Raw genomic sequence first — 20,637 nt, forward strand, 5'->3', positions numbered from 1 at the left:
ATTTTCAAGAGGCAAGCATTTACCCTCCCTTCTCCACTGACAGCGACCGTTCAGAAGTGGTGACTGAATGTCACCATTGCCTCCTAAATTTAATGCTCTGTGGTAGAGAAAGCCACCTGTCAGAAAACAGCACAGGTAACTGTCCATATTATTTTCAGAAAAATTCAATGTGCATGATTCAATTTGCCAAATTAAGTCAGACAAAATAAAGGGGATACTATGCCTAAATTACAGAAATAGCTATCTTAATCCATGTGTTTGTCTGAGAAGAGTTAACTTTAAATGTAATCAATCCACTTATAAATTTAATTAAAATAATTTGCATTGATGGATTTGTATTTATTTAAGTTATTTTCATCTCATGCCTGTTTTGTTGGCTTAAATGAAAGCAGGTTATTGGGGAAAATCTTGTAAAATGCATACATAGCTTATGTACATTATAAAATATTAGTATTTTATATTAAACTGAAATATACTCTACAACAAAGAACAATGAATTGCTCCTGACATTCAAAACTATTTCAGATATTTAACTTTGCATTGTGTATAAAATCTATATCAATAGATATTTGAGGAGAAAACTTCCAAGACAGCAATTGTGTTTCAAAAAAACCCAGCCCACTGAGAAAACTGAAAAACATACGAGTATTTTTCCCAAATAATATAGTGAATTAGAAAATAGATGCTTAATTGGACCATGAAATGTTTAAAATGTTTGAATATTTAAAGTTTCATGGGACTGGGGATTTAGCTCAGTGACATAAGCGCCTGCCTTGCAAGTGTGCGGTCGTGAGTTCAATCACTCACATAAAAATGAAAAAGACAAAAAAAAATTTTTTTTTTCATTTAAATTGTGATTTTAATCTCATAAGTGATCTTTCCAAAGCTTTAATTTTCTTTCCAAAATTATCAACTGTCCTGCTCTGTCAAGAGTATACCATGATGTATAGTGAAAACTTATTTACAATTTAAGAGAAGCCAAAGGATTAAGATTAAGGATTGCTTGAATTCAGAGCTCAAATTCGGGCTGGGTGACACGAAAGAAAATGGGAAGGATATGACTTTAAATCAACATAAATAAATAGTAATACAATACAGTATTTAATTTCCAAGTGAGGTGAAAATATCCCAATAAATTTCTTATTAGTGATGTTTCAGTTTCAAGGTTAGCTATGATTTTATGCAAACCACATAGTATATGCACTGAGCGATTCATATCCAATTCCAGGACAAGATTCAAGCAGGTCACAGTTTTCTTGGAGTCACAAAGGTAATCAAATAATACCACTAATTTCTATGTGGTACTAAAGGAGGAGATACGTCTCCAGTAAAAAGAAAAACAACTTGTGAAGTTTCCTAGAAAACATTTCAAACTGGTAAGATAAAATGAGGACCTTTGGTTATGGCAAGTATGCTTGCAGATATGAACTAAGACAAGAGCACTGATACAAGCAACATTCACTGTGTAACAGGCCCTTGCTAAGTATTTTATACACAAAAATGTCTTGTTTCATCTTTTTTTTTTTTTTTTCTTTTTCCTTTTTACCGGTACCGGGGATCGAACTCACGACTGCCTGCGTGAAGGCAGGCGCTTATGCCGCTGAGCTAAATCCCCAGCCCCTTGTTTCATCTTTTTAACAAGCTGTGAAGTAAATATTATTGAGCTTAGTTCATAATATAGGAGTCCAAGCAGCCTAACTGACAAATTTTGGGGTTTTATTAGCTGAGCTCAGGGACCACCAGCATAGACTCTTATTTCAGAGTCAGACTGAATGGCCCCGAACTGGAGGGTTACACAGTTTTAAAGCAAAAAACACAAAGCAAGACATTTATTTGGAACATTTTAACTAGACTCTTGCATTCATTTTGGTTGTGACCTGCACTCTGCTTCCTTGTTGAACAGGCTAACTTCCTTCTTGTGGGTGGAGCTTGACTGTTTTCTCATGGGTCTTGTGTCCTGAGTAATTTTCCACTCTTTTAGGTCAAATACAGGGAACAAGATGGCGTCCATTATGCCAAGCCACAATAATAATTATTTTCCTATTTTACAGATGATAAAATTAAGATGTAAGGAAATTTCTTTAATCCCCAGAGTTTCCCAGTTAGTTAGTAATTGAAGGACACTTTAAACTAGATCTGTATAATTCCAACACCCAGTCTTGGCCTTTAAAATGTATGTTACTTTGAGAGAAATCATAGAAAGAGTCCAAAGCTGCCTGCTTCAAACCTGACATCCCTTTGAGATTTGGGGTGTGTCCCTTACATTTGTGAAACAATGGCACCTTATAGAACAGCGAAATGAACAAAAATGTTTAAGATTAAAACTTGACATCTGTCCCCAAAAAGTGGAGTAATGATTTCACACTTTCATGAAGGCAGTGACATTTATCCTGTGACTTCCTGTACCTGTATGACACCCTACACTTTGAGAATCCAACTAAATAACATAGCCAAAGGACAAAGACAAACTTTATACAATGAAATTGAGAAATTCAAAGCAGAGGAGAAGCCAGTGGAAAACTTTTGAAGCCTGGAACAAGCCTAGTTGTAGCGATAACTTATCAATTCTGGTATTGACAATCATGCTTTTATTTTTCTACAGTATGATTATATATATTCATAAAAGTTTTTAAACCACATATAAATATTTTTACACAAAGTAGTGCCAATTTCCTTCAACAAAAGACTATACTGAAATTATTGCTTACCACTTCTGTGACCACTTGAATAACTCTAAGGGATACTGCAGGTGTGTGGCATCAATTTAAACCCCATGCTCTCAATATGTGAATAGGAGCACAGAAATAAATGTCTTTTCAGATCTTGGTAATTGGTGAACATGCCAGGCAGTTACACAAGCGTTTGGCTGAGACTTACTAAAAATATAAAGGAGAATAGAAGTTTAAGTTACGTTAAACTTCAAGTCAGTAAAAAGATAGGTTGAAAACTTTAGAGAAATGCACCCTAACTTGCAGGAGTATCTGCCTCTGCACAGTATATCACCTCGGCAATATTACTTGAACACTGGATTTCCTCCTATGTGAGTGTGTTTTTGTTTTTAAGTTGTGCGGTGGTTTCTATGAGATCGACAAACTTAAACCAGGCATTTAGCTCAGGTTTATCTAATTCATTTTGGAACGAAAATTTTGCTAGAGTTTTTATTTACCAAGTATTTGTTTTTTAATATATTGAATACGATGTTTTTCAGTCTGTCGGCCTTATCAAATATACCTTTGTCACACACGTTAGTCTCCAGGAATGTCATACCTGTGGTTGGCAGTGGATTAGTGTAAACAAACAGATGTGAACATGACATGGTGTGCTTGACAGATGTGGAACATGAATCTGGACCTAAGGACTTTAGAATGCAATTGATTACATGATTCCCAGTATTGGGAGACAATAATAAACTCCTGACAGTCAAGATGCTCTTTCTCTTCCATAGTTGATTTCTCAACCAGGCTCAGAGTACCTGGAGTCATATCTAACATTTCCCTACTTCCAGTCTCATATTTAATAATCAAGTCCCACAATCCCGGTGTCATGGGTCTCTCAGATCAATTTATTCCTTTCTATTCTCATTGCCACTACCATATTTCAGACTAGCATTACCACAATCTGTTCTGTCACAATGCAGGCTTCACAATAATCAATCCTGAAATGCCATCAGGTTAATCTTCATAAAATACAATTCTAGACATGTCACTCACTTGCTAAAAATTTTTCAACAGCTTTCCAGTGCCAAGAAAACAAAGTTAATAATTCTTACCTTAGAATACAGTGTACATGTATTTTCATTATTGGTAAATAGTTTCTTCTTAGATGGTGGGACCACACTTTATATTTGTGTATATAAAATAACTACCACATAATTTTATGCAGAGAATAATTTCTTACTATATGTTTAGTTATGACTCATATATATCCTTTGTTCAGTTTTACATTAATTAGCATATTAGAATTATCTTTTATTTATAATTTCCTTGGTACAATAATAGCCATTACCTTAGAACATTTTCTATCATGATTTTTTTCAGAATTAAGTATCAGTGACAGTCTCTCAAAACTAGTCACCATTGTTTATTCTGTATTATGGTACAGACAAAGGCGAAAAGTTACTCTGTTACTTATCAGTAGAGTGTGTATTCCTTGAGGTCAGAGACTGAATCTAATCCACAGCCTTCCTGAACATACCTTTATTTATATCTCCATTTTCTCAGGAGCATGATATGAATCCAAGGAATATGTTCACTAAATTCTGAAAATACAGCCACAGAAAACATCAGATAAAAGACAAAGGGTGTCCATTGATATTTTCAAAGGTCAGTTTATCTGAACTATTTTTATTTTATTTTATTTATTTTTTTTTTTTGCTAAGTTGTGAGTTAGATTATGTGGCCACATTAAAGTCCCCCTGGCTCTGGTGTTGTTTGTCAATGCTGTCTCTCTCTGCACAGAGAATGATTACAGATGAATCTCCATACAGGTAATTTAGATGGGAGATCACTTATCAGACCACTTGTGTTCAATTCAGAACTGAAAATACTACAGAGACCCCATCAACATAAATAGCACTAAGAATAATAATAACTAATCTCTTCTTAGTACATGTGCTTCTGAGTACACACACTTGAATTTTTTCCAATTACAATTCAAGAACATTTCAGGTCCCTTTATTCAGGACCATTATTCAGGTCTCTCTGGAAATGTTTTATTCAGATTGCATATCTCTTCTCCACAATCTTTGATTCACAATTCAGCTCTCTAATGATGAGTGGAAATTGAGATCTCAAAGAGAAAAACACCGTTTTTTTAAGTGATAAATGCTATAGGCATATATTTCTTTAATTTGAAAAAAAAATCCTGAAACATTTTCCTAAACTGCTAAAATACCTGAGATTTGAAAACAAAAACAAAAGGCAAATTACTACACAATTTAGCCCTTTTTTAAAAATCCATGTTCATGTTTGTAATGCTACAAAATAATAACATAAGTAACATCCCAAAAAAGGTCTAAAAGCATTTTAGCAGTAACCTCTAGGCAAATGCACAACCTAACTGCACAAGTTTCAATATAAGAACAAAATAGAAAATACCTGTTTTTGTGGTGGCAATATGGATTTGTCATTTTTGTTGATGACCAAGATAAAGTCCTCAACTCCATGTGAGAGTTTTGCTCACCCCTTTCCCTTGGCTGTAGTTAACTTTCCTGTTCATACCTGAGGACCGCTGTGACAGCCTCTTAATCCCTACAATGAGATCTGAGCAAGGAAGCTTTGGAAATGAATCAATCCTGTTTCTCCCCAGCTCAGAGAATTGTAGCAAATTATTAGTACACTTCCCTGTTTTTAAGTGTGGAGCAAGTCCTTTTGCTTGTACTCCAGTGTCAACTTAAGGCTAGCATATATCTAGCAGACCATTCTCGAACAAAGTAAAATAAATAAAAGCAGCCGGTCCTTCCACACCTGGGTATGTATGTCAGCGTGGTTTGCAGGTCCAGCTGACTCACCGCTGCAGACTGCAGACTGTCTGCTAACGGAAAAGGAGGCAGCCGTGATGGCTGCAGGGGCAGTGGCTCATAGTGCCTCAGTGGGGAATCTGCCACCCTGACACAGACTTGCTTGAGAAATAGGGAAGCATTTAGAGCCACCTATTTTTAAATGACCACCATGCAAGAGCTGTTCAGCATTAAACAGGTGTGTGCAATCCGTGATTACGGTTGGATCTCCCAACTTAGTGGTGTCAGTAGAACTAATGACTGAGACAGACAGAGCGGCACAGTTCCTGCATGGATTAAGATTCTGAAAGCAAGCCAAAGTAAAGTGCTGCACACCTGTCTGCCACATTTGAGAAAACAGACTCACAATTCCTATGATTCTTACCTAAACTTTCTGGTCTTAACATCTCAAGTGGATCGGTTCAGAGAGATTTCAGACATTTTTTGGTTAGAGAAAAATCACACAAATTTTTGCGGGTATATTTTTCCAAAGTTCTCACCCACACTAGCTTCAAAATTACATTTGCTGTGACTCTTGCACTTGTATCTGGTAAGATCACTGACATTTATTAATTTCTTGGAAATAAAATAAACCTAGCATGAATAAAACATTTGTTAAAAAAACCCCTCACTTCAATACTCTGTACTTGAGTTAATTACAATTTACAATATTTACATAAATTCTCTTCAGCAGGTGAAATAAAACCATAGCTTGTGAAACATTTTGAAATTTTCCCTCACAATTTTAACCCAAAATATAATCATTACACTTACTTTCTTTTGCTGTCTTTGTTTTTACATAAAAGTACAATTTGACCATTTTAGAAAATGTCTTCTCAGCTTAGTAATACAAATAATCTGCCCTATTCAAGGTATTTTGCTATGTATTACACAGTGGAACATATGATACATAGCCATATCACCAAAACACTCTATGAATGTAAACTATATCATCAGGAAAAAAATAAAAATATATAAGTATTGAAATGTTATAAGAAAAGAAATAAAACTAGAATGGAAAAGTTTTAAATTAAAAATTTTGCTTTTGAAACTTAAGGCATTATTAAGATGAATCTTGTACAAATACAAAGATTTCAACAAAGATAAAACATAAGGTATTTTAAGAAAAACCGAGAATATTTAAAGGCTAGGCACTGTCATACATGTTTGTAATTCCAGCACTCTGGAAGGCTGAAGCATGATCATCAGCTCAAGTCCACGCTGAGCAACTTAATGACTTAGGGGGACCTTGCCTCGATCTGAGAAATGGGAATGTGGTTTGGTACAGTGGCCTTGCATTTAGTTCCCAAAAGCACCTAAAGAAGAAGGAGCTGGAGAGGTAAAGGAGAATGCTTTAAGGGATATGCATGGCCAAAATAAGCATAAAGATTGAAGATGAGGCACGTGTTAGGCCATTTGCTTAGCATCTGCAGGACTCTGTGTTTGATTTCCATCTGCAGAGCCCTATGTTCATTTCTAGCACTGCAAATGAAAAGGAAAAAGGAAGGAAGGAAGGAAGGAAGGAAGGAAGGAAGGAAGGAAGGAAGGTAGGAAGGAGGGAAAGAAGGACAAATACAATATAATGAAGTTATCATAGATTGGTTAGCGGGTCAATTCACATGGAATAAAGTGTACACAAATAGGAAGCAACTAATTAGCTGCCATATGCTTGACTTTGTTCTACATGCTTTGTATGAGACTAAATGGAAGAGATTAATTTGTTGCTTCCGTGAAATTTAACACTTTGGAGTTTTAAGAACATCTTCACATGTGCATCATTATTACCAGTTTATGTCTTTCTTCAGAAGATATCAAGAGCATCATATGTTTTATGTGGATTGTGGTATTGCACAAGCTGGATATGAGAGTATATTTCTCCAAATAATCCTGAAAACATGACCAATGTTCTTAGCCTTTATCAAAAATACTTTATATATCAGTTTCAATAAGGTATATTTTTTTTTTGCTAAGGAGATTTATGATGATCATGGCTTTTGTTATTATTTTTTAAATGACTTACTAAAGTCAAAAATAATTCACATAGATTTTTTCTAGAACTATAAAATATATTCATATTTAAAACATCAATGAATGTATGTTGTGTGATATATAGGGGCAAATTATTTTTTAAAGGATGACCCTTTGACTCCAAATCACTAATTGACTAATCTACAATTTCTCCTCGGTGATTCATTTTCAAACAATGAACTCATCTTTACAAACCCTTGTTTCATTAAGATATAAGGTAACGCATCTTGAGTTCTACTCATTAGTATCATTTGCTCATATTTTTGCCCAAGAACCTCCAAAGTCGTGTCTACCATTAGATTGTGGTTGATAATTTCTTACTGATGTAAGCAAATACTAAAATTCTGTTCTAATTTTCCCTACAATATAATGATTCCAAAAGCCACATTTAAAAATTTTTATACATCTTCCTTTCTAATGTTCATAACTTTTTGTGATTTGATAATTAACTTCATGGACAGTTGCTGGGCAAAGAGAAGTAGTTGCTTGTTGATAAAATTTCTATTCATAACTTAAAATTCATGCTATTCAGATGAACCCTACGGTATAACAAAGATATTCACAGTTCCATTAAATAGAAACCTAAGCAGGCAGGGTCTAAATCTAAATTATATTCTTAGAAGAACCATTTTCAGCAGCACCTTAGCTTTCACACTAATGGAAAGTAAAAGTATTGTCAGGCAAAAATGATATTCTTAAAATCAGATTAAGAAAACCTAGGTACAATTAACTGGTTATCCAGTAACTTTTCTTTCTTTTTCCAAACATTTAAATGACAAAGTTATATCTTTGACTACCTCAAGTTTTTAATATAAACATTTTTAAATTATATTATGTAACTTATTTAAGAAGAACTCAAATAATTGTTTCTAAATTATTAAACCTAAATCAGAAGCTGCATGGCAGAGGGAGAGCATTTCCGTCTGCTGAGGACTTCTCAAAGTAAGGCCAATCCTGTACGCATCACTACCTCCTACTAAGGGAGATTTTACTATGACTGCCATTTGCCATCACAATTGACACAGAGTAAGCCATTGCCTTGATAGAAGTGGTTCAAATTTTAAACTGTGTTAAGAATCAATTCTGCTCTAAGGAAAACACAAATCATTTCATATAACTGAGTCTAAGCATTTAATTGTCAGAGGAGCTTTGTTGCTTCTGCTATCTACCTAGGGCTAGCCTGCGGGAAACACAACCATATGAGAGTTAAACACTACTCTGTAAACCACAATGTTCAGCATGAAAACCTCCAAGGGGTACAAAGCAGCACCTTACGAAACTGTCAGAAAAAAGTTCTAATTGGCCCTCAACAATGAGAGAAAGAAGTCTAGTGGGATTGGTACTGAAGCCTGAAAAAGAGAAATGATAAAAAGAAGGGGAAAGAGTGGAGGAAGTGGGGAGGGAAAGGAGGTGAAAGACAGGAATTTACAAGTGTCACGTGTTTGAAACAGCTCCACACAAGGTACGAAACCCAAGTTTCCTCTTTGGAAAGCAAACTCTTAACTATAATGTGCAAACTGTACGAGAGGAGGTCAAGTCAAAGTCATGGATACGAATATTCAAAATTGTTTCTTGTTTACTTTCGAACAAAAGTCTAAGTATTGCATAACCAGTACCTTCCTACTAACCATTGATTACTCCACGAATTATCTAGTTAAAACACAGTGTCTTAATTGTGATACTTAATAATTGCACAGTTTGTAATCTAAGTTGTTTCACTATCTCAAGTTTAACACTCAGATAATTGATTAAATTGGGTAACTCCATTCTTGGAGGAAAGCAATAACCTTCAATGGAATGTTAACTACCTTTGAGAATTATGTTTAACTCAGATGCTCATTGCCATAGGCAGAAGTAATTGATTTTAGGCTGGGTAAACTGGTTCTTAACACACATGCCCACAGGGAGAATGCCATTTTAATAAGATGCTTCTATAAGCCACATGCTACTTAAAAAGGAGAGTTTTCCCTTTGTCTTCATAAGCAAAAACTGAACGATCCCTCCTTACTCTAACGTTCAGAGTAAACAACTAAAGTAATGTAATACTGAGCAGATAGTCTGCAAAGTGTCTATCAACTCAGCTACCCACTTTTTAAAAAAGCTGCGCTTTCTTAAAAAAAAAAAAATGTGGTTAACAGTCTCAAGTAGCACAAATGAGAACACCTAAAGTGACTCATTTTGGTACTTCAACAGTTGTTCTCTTGATTTCATGATACATTGCTTTTGTGCTACTGTTATCCATGACCAAAATAAAAGTTTTCAAATAATTTAGAATCGTGCAGGAGATGCTAAAGCACACATCTTCATCTGTGAAATCAAGAAAAAAAAAATGGAGCATCTTTTAAAATGTGAAATGAGTGACTTATCCAAGCAGCCCCATTTTGATGTGGATTCACAGATTTCACCCAATGGAGTATATGCATTTGGGGATGCTCAAGATTGTCTACTTAACTGTGAGGAAAAAAAATATCTAATTTTGTATCTATTACTATTCATGTTTGTATATCATCCTTTAAGGTTTAAATTTTGATATATGTTTTCTAATTCATAATACAGTGATGTCATTTGTGCCACATTCATTTATGTATATACTGATGCTAATGTTTATGCTATCAAATTTGCAGTCATTTCCCTTACATCATAGCATCTAGGTCATAAAATCCTAGATATGCCCTCTTTAGGAACATTTAGGAAATTAAATATTTATTTTATTTAATATTTTAAAGATAGTTGCACAAAATTTTTAAATTTGAGGCAAGTACTATAGCCCTTTAAAAACAATTTCACTTATTTTAATTTTCCTTAAAACATTGACAGTAAGGGCTGGGGATTTAGCTCAGCGGCATAAGTGCCTGTCTTGCAAGCAGGCAGTAGTGAGTTTGATCCCCGGTACCAATAAAAAGGAAAAAGACAACAACAACAACAACAACAACAAAAAACATTGACAGTAACCTAGCTTACATTTCACACAGAGATGAATATACTTAAATTTTTATTAGTTACTCATTTACTTTTTTAGGTATTTGGAAAAATAAATCTGATGCACAAACTATGTTTTCCTACATACTGGTACTTTAACATTGCATTATTGAAAATTTTCAAGTAAAAGTAAAACAAGACGGTAGAACAAAGAGTGGATTTGAGGTGTACGGGAGATTGCAGATAGAATGAAAGATACAGGGACAATTCAAGTACAAATGAAGCTCAGATGAGACAAAAATTATGAAATGGTTATCCTTAGCAAGGCTAAAAATACACATCTGTGACAACAGTCTTCAAAGATTATCAGAGGAGAAGTATGTATGGCTATGGATTCCTTGGCTTTGATCAGAGTTGCTGACACAGAGACTGCATCATCAAGAAAGGGTTTATTCTTGTGGAAAAAGGGGAAAAAAAGAATCACTGTTGCTCCACTGCATATTTATGTTCTGTGTTAATGGGTGAATTTCAGAAACATTTCCTAGCAAGATAATCTTGAAGGACTATTTATATAATTAAAATGTAGAAATGTGATCAGATGTTTCAAATCATGCTTATTTTTAACCCCAAAGAATCATGGAGCCTATTTACACAGTATCTGTAGTATGTATAATTAATGTTTGATTAATTTCGCACTTCAATTTTACTGGCCCACGAGATGCACAGATATTTGGTCAACATTATTCTGGGTGTGTCTGTGGGGTGATTCTGGATGACATTTATACTGATATTGGTAAATCAGTTTGACCTCCTGAAGGACAGGCTTCGTTCAATAAATTCAAAGTCTAAATACAGCAAAAATCTGAACTTCTCACAAGTAAGAAAGAATTCTTCCTAACTCCTAGCATTAGAACTGAAGTATCAGCTTGTTTTGTCATTAGATTTAGACTGGACCATCCACTTCAGGAGGAGGCCTTGCGTCCACTGGACTCTGGACTGAAATTCCCTCATTAGCTCAGCTCTCCTATCTCTCCAGCTTCCTGTCTGGCTAGAACTAAACCATCAGCTCTCCTGCATTGCCAGGCAGATGATTCACCCTGCAGACTGTAGAATTTGTCAGCCTTTATAACTGTGTGAGCCAATTCCAGATAGGAGACACACTTACACACAGATATGTGATTTATATTCATATACAGATATAATATGAATCATGCATGTACAGCCTGGCAATATGTACACCTCTTTAATTCTCTGTAGAAACATGAGTAAGACACTGTTAAATAAGAGAAATGAAGACAACACCTCCATCCTAACGGGAGACTAGGTCAACCCAGACTTCATCTGTCACCCAGTAACAGAAACAGCATAAAAAGAGTAATTATCTCCCAGCACAGCATGATGACTTTGATAACACCTGCACATTCTTACAAAACGCTCAGTTTAAAAGATAATTATTATGGAGGCAGCTAAAAGTTAAGTCAATCTCATAAATAATTGTATTTTTAATTTTCTCCTCACTAAATGATTTACTTTCATGTGCTTCTAATCTCGAAAGTGCACTTTAATAGAGCAGTAGAGTGTAGCGTTACAGAGACGGCACATTTACCATTGTGCGGTAACAGAAAATCAATGGCAGTTGGAAAGACAGGCTTTTTCAATTTCCATGGCACACTGTACGCAGCCCTGGTTCGGTGGGTAATCCAATTGTAAACAGTGACTCGCTGTTAACAACTTGAGGAAATAGGATTAGCAATTTCTAATTTTGAAGTAAACCTATTTCATTTTTGTTCTCTTAAAAAAAAATAAAAACTGTTCAGAGGGTTAGCTTTTCAGCTTTCAGAGCTCCTTAGAACAAAATGCTGGAAATAAATTCTCCACTGTATGGACGCCACTTAAGGAAACTTCTGTATTCCTAGTAACTTTTTACTAGTTTGGTACCAAAGAATAAAACAATAATTTATTGATACTCAGTTTGATGAATCTTAAAATTTTGAATTTAAAGGAATATTTGAAGTGAACACCCAGAAACTAAAGATATTGGAGTTATCTTCTAATCAATGTAATGCATCAGAATTTTTTTTAAAAAGTTATTTATTGTTAGAAAGCTTTGTTTCCAAAGCAAAAGTTTCAGGTAAGATTTTAAGACTTTGGTTAATCTTGGAGAACAGTAAAATGGAATCAATTATCTTATACTCAATGACTTGATAATTTCAGAACATTATTTATTGCTTCAAAACCTATTTTCCTCCAATTTACCTGAGGATTCTTTTTAGAGAACATTGGCTCAAACTAAATCACTACCTTTTCTTCCTTTTCAGCTTCTAACTGAAAAAGAAAAACAAAACAAAACACCAGAGGATGGTAGTTCATTCTTTTAAAAACGCTAAATGCTACTGTTTGAGTCATAGATATATTTGCCAATAATACTCATCTTTGTCTTAAAAAAAAGAAAGAAAGAAAGAAAGAAAGAAAGAAAGAAAGGCAAAAGTCCACGCTTGAACCCTATCCAAAGGAATTTCTCTAACTAGTCTGATCTGGAATCTGCTAATTTATATTTTTCAAGCTCTTCAGATCTCTATAGTATATAGCTATAGTTGGAAAACATTGGCCTAGAGCAACCAAGGAAAGGTAATTCCAAAAGGAAGCCTGAAGCTATGTAACTGGGATTTAGAACCATCATGTTTATTGTTCAAATTTGTAGCAAGAAAGCTGTACTGAATTCACAGGGCAAAATAGATCAATCAAGGTCATAACAAAGTTAGTGGACAAAAAGTGAATGTTGCAGAATGCAAGAGTTTTATAGGAGTTTTATGACGTGATCATTAGCAGAAAGTAGTTTCAGTAGATAACTTGTCTGAACTCTTCTAGGATAAAAAGGAAGAAAGAAAATCTTCTTAGCTCTTGAAATATTGTTTTAAAAATTCTGTGGAAACTTGATTATCTATATAAAGAAGTTTAGTTATTTATATATAGTGGAATTCACTTTTTAGATTAACACTCTAGATTAAATTTCTTAATCATCAAAAAATTTATGTAAATCAATTTATATAGCTGTATGTTACCTAATATTAGAGTAATGAAGTTTGGATCATTTGTTTCCAGAAGACAGTTGAAAAGCAGAGCAGCATAAACACATTAATCTTACTCATAAATTTCAATAGCATTTTTATAAATCTATAATTTCACTGAATTTGCTTGACTTTAGAATTAACTTATTAATTTTAATTGTCTTAGTTATATCCAGCAAGCACTATGTAAGGTTCTAGATACTAGATACAGAAAAGATATACTCCTTGTCCTTAAAGATTTCTCATTCTCATAAACTATTAATTTAGTCAATAATTAAAATATACATATGATACTGCATAATTTCCTAGGTATTAGATTATGAGAACTAGGGGTTAGAAGGGCACAAAAGAATCCAACAAGTTTTCATTTTTGTTGTGGGTGGACTGATGAAAGATACCGAACATTTTTTTGAGAGATTATATTTATACTGATTCTGGAATCAGAGAGAAAAGTTGTTATTATAGGCAAAGAGGACTCATATTTAAAGCTACAAGTAGTTCCTTAACTATGCATTAAAGTATGGCATGAAAAGAAGTCGCATGTAGGAAAGGAGGTGAGATAAAAACAATGTTTATACCCAAGACAGTTTATCTTCTGTCATTAAGTTAATAAAGAAACTTTGAACATTCTACACAATCAATACTAAATATAGAGATATTAAAAGACAGAATCATAAGTTTTAAGATTATTGAAATAGTACAGTTGAGAGCTATGATAAATAGAGCCAAGACAGTGCGTATGATGAGAAAACAATTCATTGATGGGTGCTTTGGAACTGAGAGATTTTAGTGAACAATTTGAATGAGGAGGGCTGAGATAATCTAACATGACTTCCAAGACCTTATGAAAGAAAAGAAAAGAAAAGAAATAGAGAGAGAGAGAGAGAGAGAGAGAGAGAGAGAGAAAAGGCAAAGCAAAGAGAAAAAAAATTCAAAGAGAGAAAAAGCAAAACTCTTAATTCCTGTCAAATGCTATTCAGAACACACAATAATCATAAAGTACCTTTCAAATTTTGTAATTAGAAGTTTTGGCAATTATGGCAAGTGTAGTTGCACATATATTCAGGTGTACAGTTTTTCACCGTGAGCTAGATATAAGTGGTATTGGTTGCACCTGAGGGATGTTCTTTCAAGAAGTGTATTGCTATGTTTTGAATGATGCAATGTGAGGATTGGAGGAATATATCTGTGTGTGTCATATAAGAATGTGTTGCATGTTCAATATGTATATTAAAGTATGTTCTGAGTTTATTAAAATTTTAGGTGAGTGGCATAGACAGTTTTTGAAAATGTTATTGTAGAAGACATATTGAACTCTGGAATGCTACCAGGTGGATTGAAATCCTTAAGGAATGGAGGCTATAAATACCATTGCAAAGCCAGAGGATTTGTTTTCAATTAAAAAAAAGTTTCCTCTGTAAAGAGAGGGGAAAACACTGGAATGAGTACATGCAGGATGCAGATGAGAGGTTATGAAACTACAAATCTGAGGCATTGCTAGGTGGTATAATGGTTGTCCAGCACACGTTAGGCCCAAGAGTGATCCCCAGTGCTGAAAGAAAGAGGAGAGGAAAAAGGAGATGAAAGAGGAGGAGGAGAAAGAGGAGGAGGAGGGGGAGGAGGAGGGGGAGGGGGAGGAGGAGGACGTCTATGAGGAGGAGGAGGGGGAGGAAGGGGGGAGATGGGGGGAGGTGGGAGGGGGGAGAAGGAGGGGGACGAGGAGAAGAAGAAGACGACGACGACGACGACGACGAAGAAGAAGAAGAAGAAGAAGAAGAAGAAGAAGAAGAAGAAGAAGAAGAAGAAGAGAAACTAGGAGAATCCTACACTAGCACGTTTTTGAATTTCTTCAAGGGTAGAAGTGTTAGGAAGAGGTAAGAGAATCTGAGAACAATAGTAGAAGCTGAGAACAATAAGACAGAAAAGGAACACTTCGGCCAAAAGTTTAAAAGTATACCAGGAAAAAGCAATAAACCCATTCTTTCTGTTTGTCACATAGTTAAGTGATTTCCCATAACGGTGATCAGTGCCCTGGTCCAACAGACAGACGGTCCAAGTTGACATCTGGGCCTCAGAGTGCAGGTTTGTAGCCACACCTAGGGACAAAGATGAGAGTGCGGGTGAGAATCTGAGCAAAGCGAAGTTTCATAGTTTCAAGATGACATGCAGAAGAAGATGAAGCCAGAAGAAAGAAGAATAGTAAAGTCTAAAACTTATTTCAAATATAATATACATGGTAAAGAAGTTGAATTTTGGAAGTGTTATGTTCAGTCAGTAAACTATTGCAGCTAAACATAACTATTTACTTAATGATTTTATTTTATACCCTCCTCTTTCATGCCCTGCACTTGAAAAATATTTGTTGAATTTCATTTATTTTCACATAAGCATCTAAAATATTTTAAGAATTAAGGGATTCTTTAGCTGTAAGGTGCGCAGTCTTCCATATTGGCTCCCAGAGGCTGCATTGCCAGGCCTGGCTAAAATAAAGCCTTTGTTCCCCAAATTAAAAAAAAGAATTAAGGGATAAATTATATTTATTTTGTAATGTTGCCTTATCATATAGACACAGCATAAAAGTCTTATATCCAATCTGATAAACCACTTAAAAGCAATAGTGAGCAGTAGCCTGCAATTTCAAGCTAAAATGCAATAGCTGTGACTTAAATACCATGTTTTGGCCAGGTAGGTCTAACTTTAAAACTAGGTGAGTCATTCTTAAGATATTTTATGTGAAGACTGTACTGCAGGAAGAGACTCCGATCTCTGTACAGCTATTGCAGAGAAGCACAACAAACTATACACAATTGTTATTGTTGGACTTTTTTGCACAGAAAAATAGATTAGTTCCTGAATTTGACTTTCTTCTGCTAAAGAAGCTGATCTTGTGACCCGTACGGTGACAATTACTTGTGCCGGTACTACTTTTCCTCATTTTTGGGGAAAAAAATCTCTCAGAGATAACTTAATTCGAGAACTTAATCAGATGGCATAAAAGAAAATCCTGAATAAGACTGGAGAAAAATGGATGCACCTTGAGATCATAATGTTAAGCAAAATAACTCAGACAGACAAAGTTAAAACATCACATAGCCTCGTACAAAATGTGACAGATATGGGGGAAAAAAGAGGAAAAAAATTGTAATATAGTACAATGTATTTAAAAGTACTTTGATTTTGTACAATTGCCATGCATATATGTTTCATATATTCTTTGGCCTATTAGTCTAGTTTTCAACTTGTATACGTGATAATTAACTTTATAAGGTCTTATTCTTTAATTAGTCTGATGCAGGAAAATAAAAGTAGGTGGAGGAATGGAAAAAAGAAGTGAAATATGTTACACACATGTACCCATTTCTTACAGTAGATACACTGATTATGTACAACAAATACAGACTGATAAAAAAATTTTTAAAAACATGAAGTGACTAATTTCCAAGGAGCATATATACAGGTCGTGGGTGGATACACTGTCACCAGAACCAATTCCTGTTACTAGGGTCACTCCTCACTGGACTATTACTCCAATAAAATTAATAAAATCATTAAACAATATCACACAAGCTTATTAGCTTATTCATGTAAACAGACATATCACGGAAATTTAGGGAAATGGTCATGATTAAAATAGAAGACACTACTTTTCATCCACTCCTTACAATACAACTGTGGGTTATAAATTCTTCTCGTGTATTCTCTGCTTTTGTTGTTGCAAACGAGCAATAGAAAATTGAAAACGGGCGATTGCCCACACCCACACACAAACATCGAGAGAAGGCGGAGACAGGAAAACAGTGTACAAAATGTGTAATTCACAAATGGAAGTCTTTCTCCCTGGATAATTAGAAACAGACTTTACTTGCCTTTAAAAATATGTGTTTGACTAAAATGGTAATTAGCCACGTTTTCCATTTAGGTTCAGACATATTGTATATCATGTGTAGTGTTGTCCTGGCATCAAGAGAGAAATAAATAATCAGGAGAATATTTTTCAATGTCTCCTCTCTGTAAAGATTTGCTGAGTTGTCTCTAATGTATACTGACAGTTTCTGCATTAAAATTAGAGGAAAGTAGACATCAATATTGTCAAACTAAAAAAAATCCTTCCCTTTCATTTTTACTCTACAAAAATAAATCAGGTCCATATCTATGAATATTTTATTAGAATTACTCGTTTCTGAAGGACCAGAGGAAAAGGACTTTTCATAATTAAAAAAAAATATTCAAAGAAGATGGTAACCGATAGTCTCCAGATTCGAATAAAGGTGGAGACTAGAAGTTTCAAAAAGGTATTAATTTCCTTCTTCAAGTTGTTAGTATTACTTAACGATGTACAGATTTACAGTGTATCCTGGATCAGTTATTTGTTTACAAACAACAGAGACCCCTTGTAGTTATTAATGATTTATAACAATAAATTTATTAATAGTAATGAGGGAATAATCAAATGGAAAGGCTTATGAAAACTCAGTAGTAGAATCACAACAAGAACCAAGGCCAGAACCACAAAACTGCTAACACAAATAAGGTTCATCTGTATCTCCCACCTTAGTTCACCTCACTTAAGATTTATAATGAGAGAAGACGAATCTGATTGGTTAAGCCTAGATTTTGTAAGTGCTCATTTGATAACAGCTGAGTACAAAGATTTGTGATTCCCTTCAGCTTTTATGATTTAATCCATCTTCTAGACTGCATCCACTAGCAGAGAGACAATTTTCTAAAAGAAAACCAGGAAACTAATAAAAAATAAAAATTAATATTAAGCATTCATACAAAAAGTGTCTGCTACAATGCAAAATTTCTGATTTGAAAGGAAACAAGGATTCTAAAAGTTATGCTTCAAACCAGTTATGCTTGGTATATATAAGAAAATATATACATTACTAACATGTTCCAAAATCTAGAGGAAAATAAGTAAACTGAAAATCTAGGACACATTCCCTCCTCAAGTAATCATATTTATGAGCATCTTTTACTTACCAGCAGCATTCCAACTGTCTGTGCTAACCAAGTATTTGCAATTTTGATGTTGTTGCTGTTGTTTGTTTTGTTTTCTCCTAGAATCACAGATCCGGCTTTACATTTTAAGTCCGGTGAAGTATCAGTAGTCTAACATGGAGGCAGTGGGTCTGTTCTGCTCAAAGGACCACTTTAGAAATGATGTAACACAGACTTAAAACTAGCACATGTGCACAGGAAAACAGTGTCGGCTATTTAAACAAACACAGGAGAGAAGTTTGCACTTGGTAGTTCCAGTCTGACAAACATAAAAATTAAACCCTCACAGCATGTAATGCTGCAGAAATTTCTTTTTCTCCATTCATCAGAGACAGTCTTAAGTAGATATAAGCCAAGGTGATTTAAAAGCTTTCAGTGTAATGGGATGAGTAAAAAAATAATGTCTAATACTGGGGAAAACCAACTTCATGGTGTCAGCAATTTTAATATTTCCTGAATTAATAATCACCTTAATGGAAATATTATATATAATATGCACACTTTCTTTTATGTATGTAGTATGTTTAGAAATACATTGTTACTCTGTATATCTGAAAATTAATGTTTCATCATCTTAATATTTTAAATTATTTTATTTATGAACAGAGATGAATTTAAGCATAACTTCTAAATGTTATTACAGAAATATGAGACATACATCTTTGAAATGTAGTTAAAATACTTTTTAGTTCAAACAATTTCATGATCTTATTGATGGGTTAGAAGTGCATATTGCATAATTAAAATAAAAGAGAAGTCAATGTGGAACTCAGGATTAAATCTGGACAATTCCCTGCCTGCTCCCAAATATATGCAATAGCTGGTTCAAAAGAAATTATGTAAAAACTGGTATGTCATCTACCTCTGACATTTAGCTTTGTCTGACAAAAAAGTCACCCTGAACATCAGTCCTTGCCCTAATTTTTTCCAGAGGCACAACCTTCAAATAGTTTAATGGAAAATGTGCTGCTACCTGTGTTTCAAATACATTTGTTGAGTTATTCCTCTTTACTTTTCCAGTGTTATCATACATCTTGATGGAGAGCAAACTGCAGCTCAGGCATATAATCTGTTAAGTAAATATGGTAATAAATTGTTACTAATTAGGCTTCGACAAAATATTAGCTTTAGACACATTGAATAACACAAATCATATGGTTATTCTGGTCGTTTTAAGAACAGATACATATTACCAATACCTGTCCCATACAGACACACATGCAGCTAATCACACTTTGTTACATATAGAAGAACCTGGATAGATATGTATGTGTAAATCAGTAAAAATGTATGTAAAGAGGATGTTTTAGATGGGATGTTTTTGAAACAGATGTAGTATTTATGCATTAGAAAGAGTAAAACTTGAACATCAAACCCTAGAGTTCTAAGAACTTTCATTATGAAGAAGTTCAAGGATAGTTATTGTTGTTGTTTTGCTTGGGTTTGGTTTTGTTTTTTCTGCTTACCTTATTTTTCAAATGTTAACATTTTTTTTAATTTAAGTGAATATCATATGTATATATTTTGACACTACTTTTGACATATGTGTTTGAAAACTGTTACAATTTTATTTGTATCATGGCCCTATGCCTTTTTCATACATTGTACTTCACTACTTCATTCAGTTAAATCCCATTGTCCTGTAAGCTAAATATTACCTTCTCAGCCAACCGAGTAACCTACACAAACACAAACCCAGGCACTCTCCAATCTATAACTGTACTATGTTGTGTCACTATATTACCAAATGTTGTGCCTCCTTCATTCCCAAAGGTAGTCAATCACAGATGTATGACCGAACCATATGGGGAAAACATTTAACATACTGGTATTATCTCCCATTTCAATTTTAGTAAAGAATAAGAATTGGGATCTTTTTTTTTTTCCAGATAGTGTCTTGCTATGTTCCTCAGGATGGGCTTAGACTGTGGGCTCAAAGAATTTTTCCACCTCAGCCATGATTTGACCACGCTATACTCTTGTACTACAGTGTTCAGACAAGAATGCATATTTTAAAAACCTCCTTAAGTAAATTCAGTGCTCAGATGCTTATACATTAAACTTTGAACTTCTAAAACTTAGTATTGTTTTTATTTAGTCACAACTTGATATTGGTCCAAA

General features: G+C 34.3%; 1 long non-coding RNA gene across 1 annotated transcript in view; it reads right to left on the reverse strand.

Annotated features, from left to right (window-relative positions):
- Window positions 1-18,654, reverse strand: part of LOC134472939 (uncharacterized) — a 30,894-nt gene extending 12,240 nt beyond the window's left edge. Inside the window, exon 1 of the long non-coding RNA XR_010042975.1 lies at window positions 18,499-18,654. This is a non-coding gene — a long non-coding RNA (uncharacterized LOC134472939). The remainder of the gene's footprint in view (window positions 1-18,498) is intronic.
- Window positions 18,655-20,637: the final 1,983 nt, after the last annotated feature.

Source organism: Cavia porcellus, unplaced genomic scaffold, assembly GCF_034190915.1.
Source record: "Cavia porcellus strain 051 isolate PalLab524CR breed Dunkin Hartley unplaced genomic scaffold, mCavPor4.1 scaffold_2, whole genome shotgun sequence".
NCBI classification, from domain to species: Eukaryota; Metazoa; Chordata; class Mammalia; order Rodentia; family Caviidae; genus Cavia; species Cavia porcellus.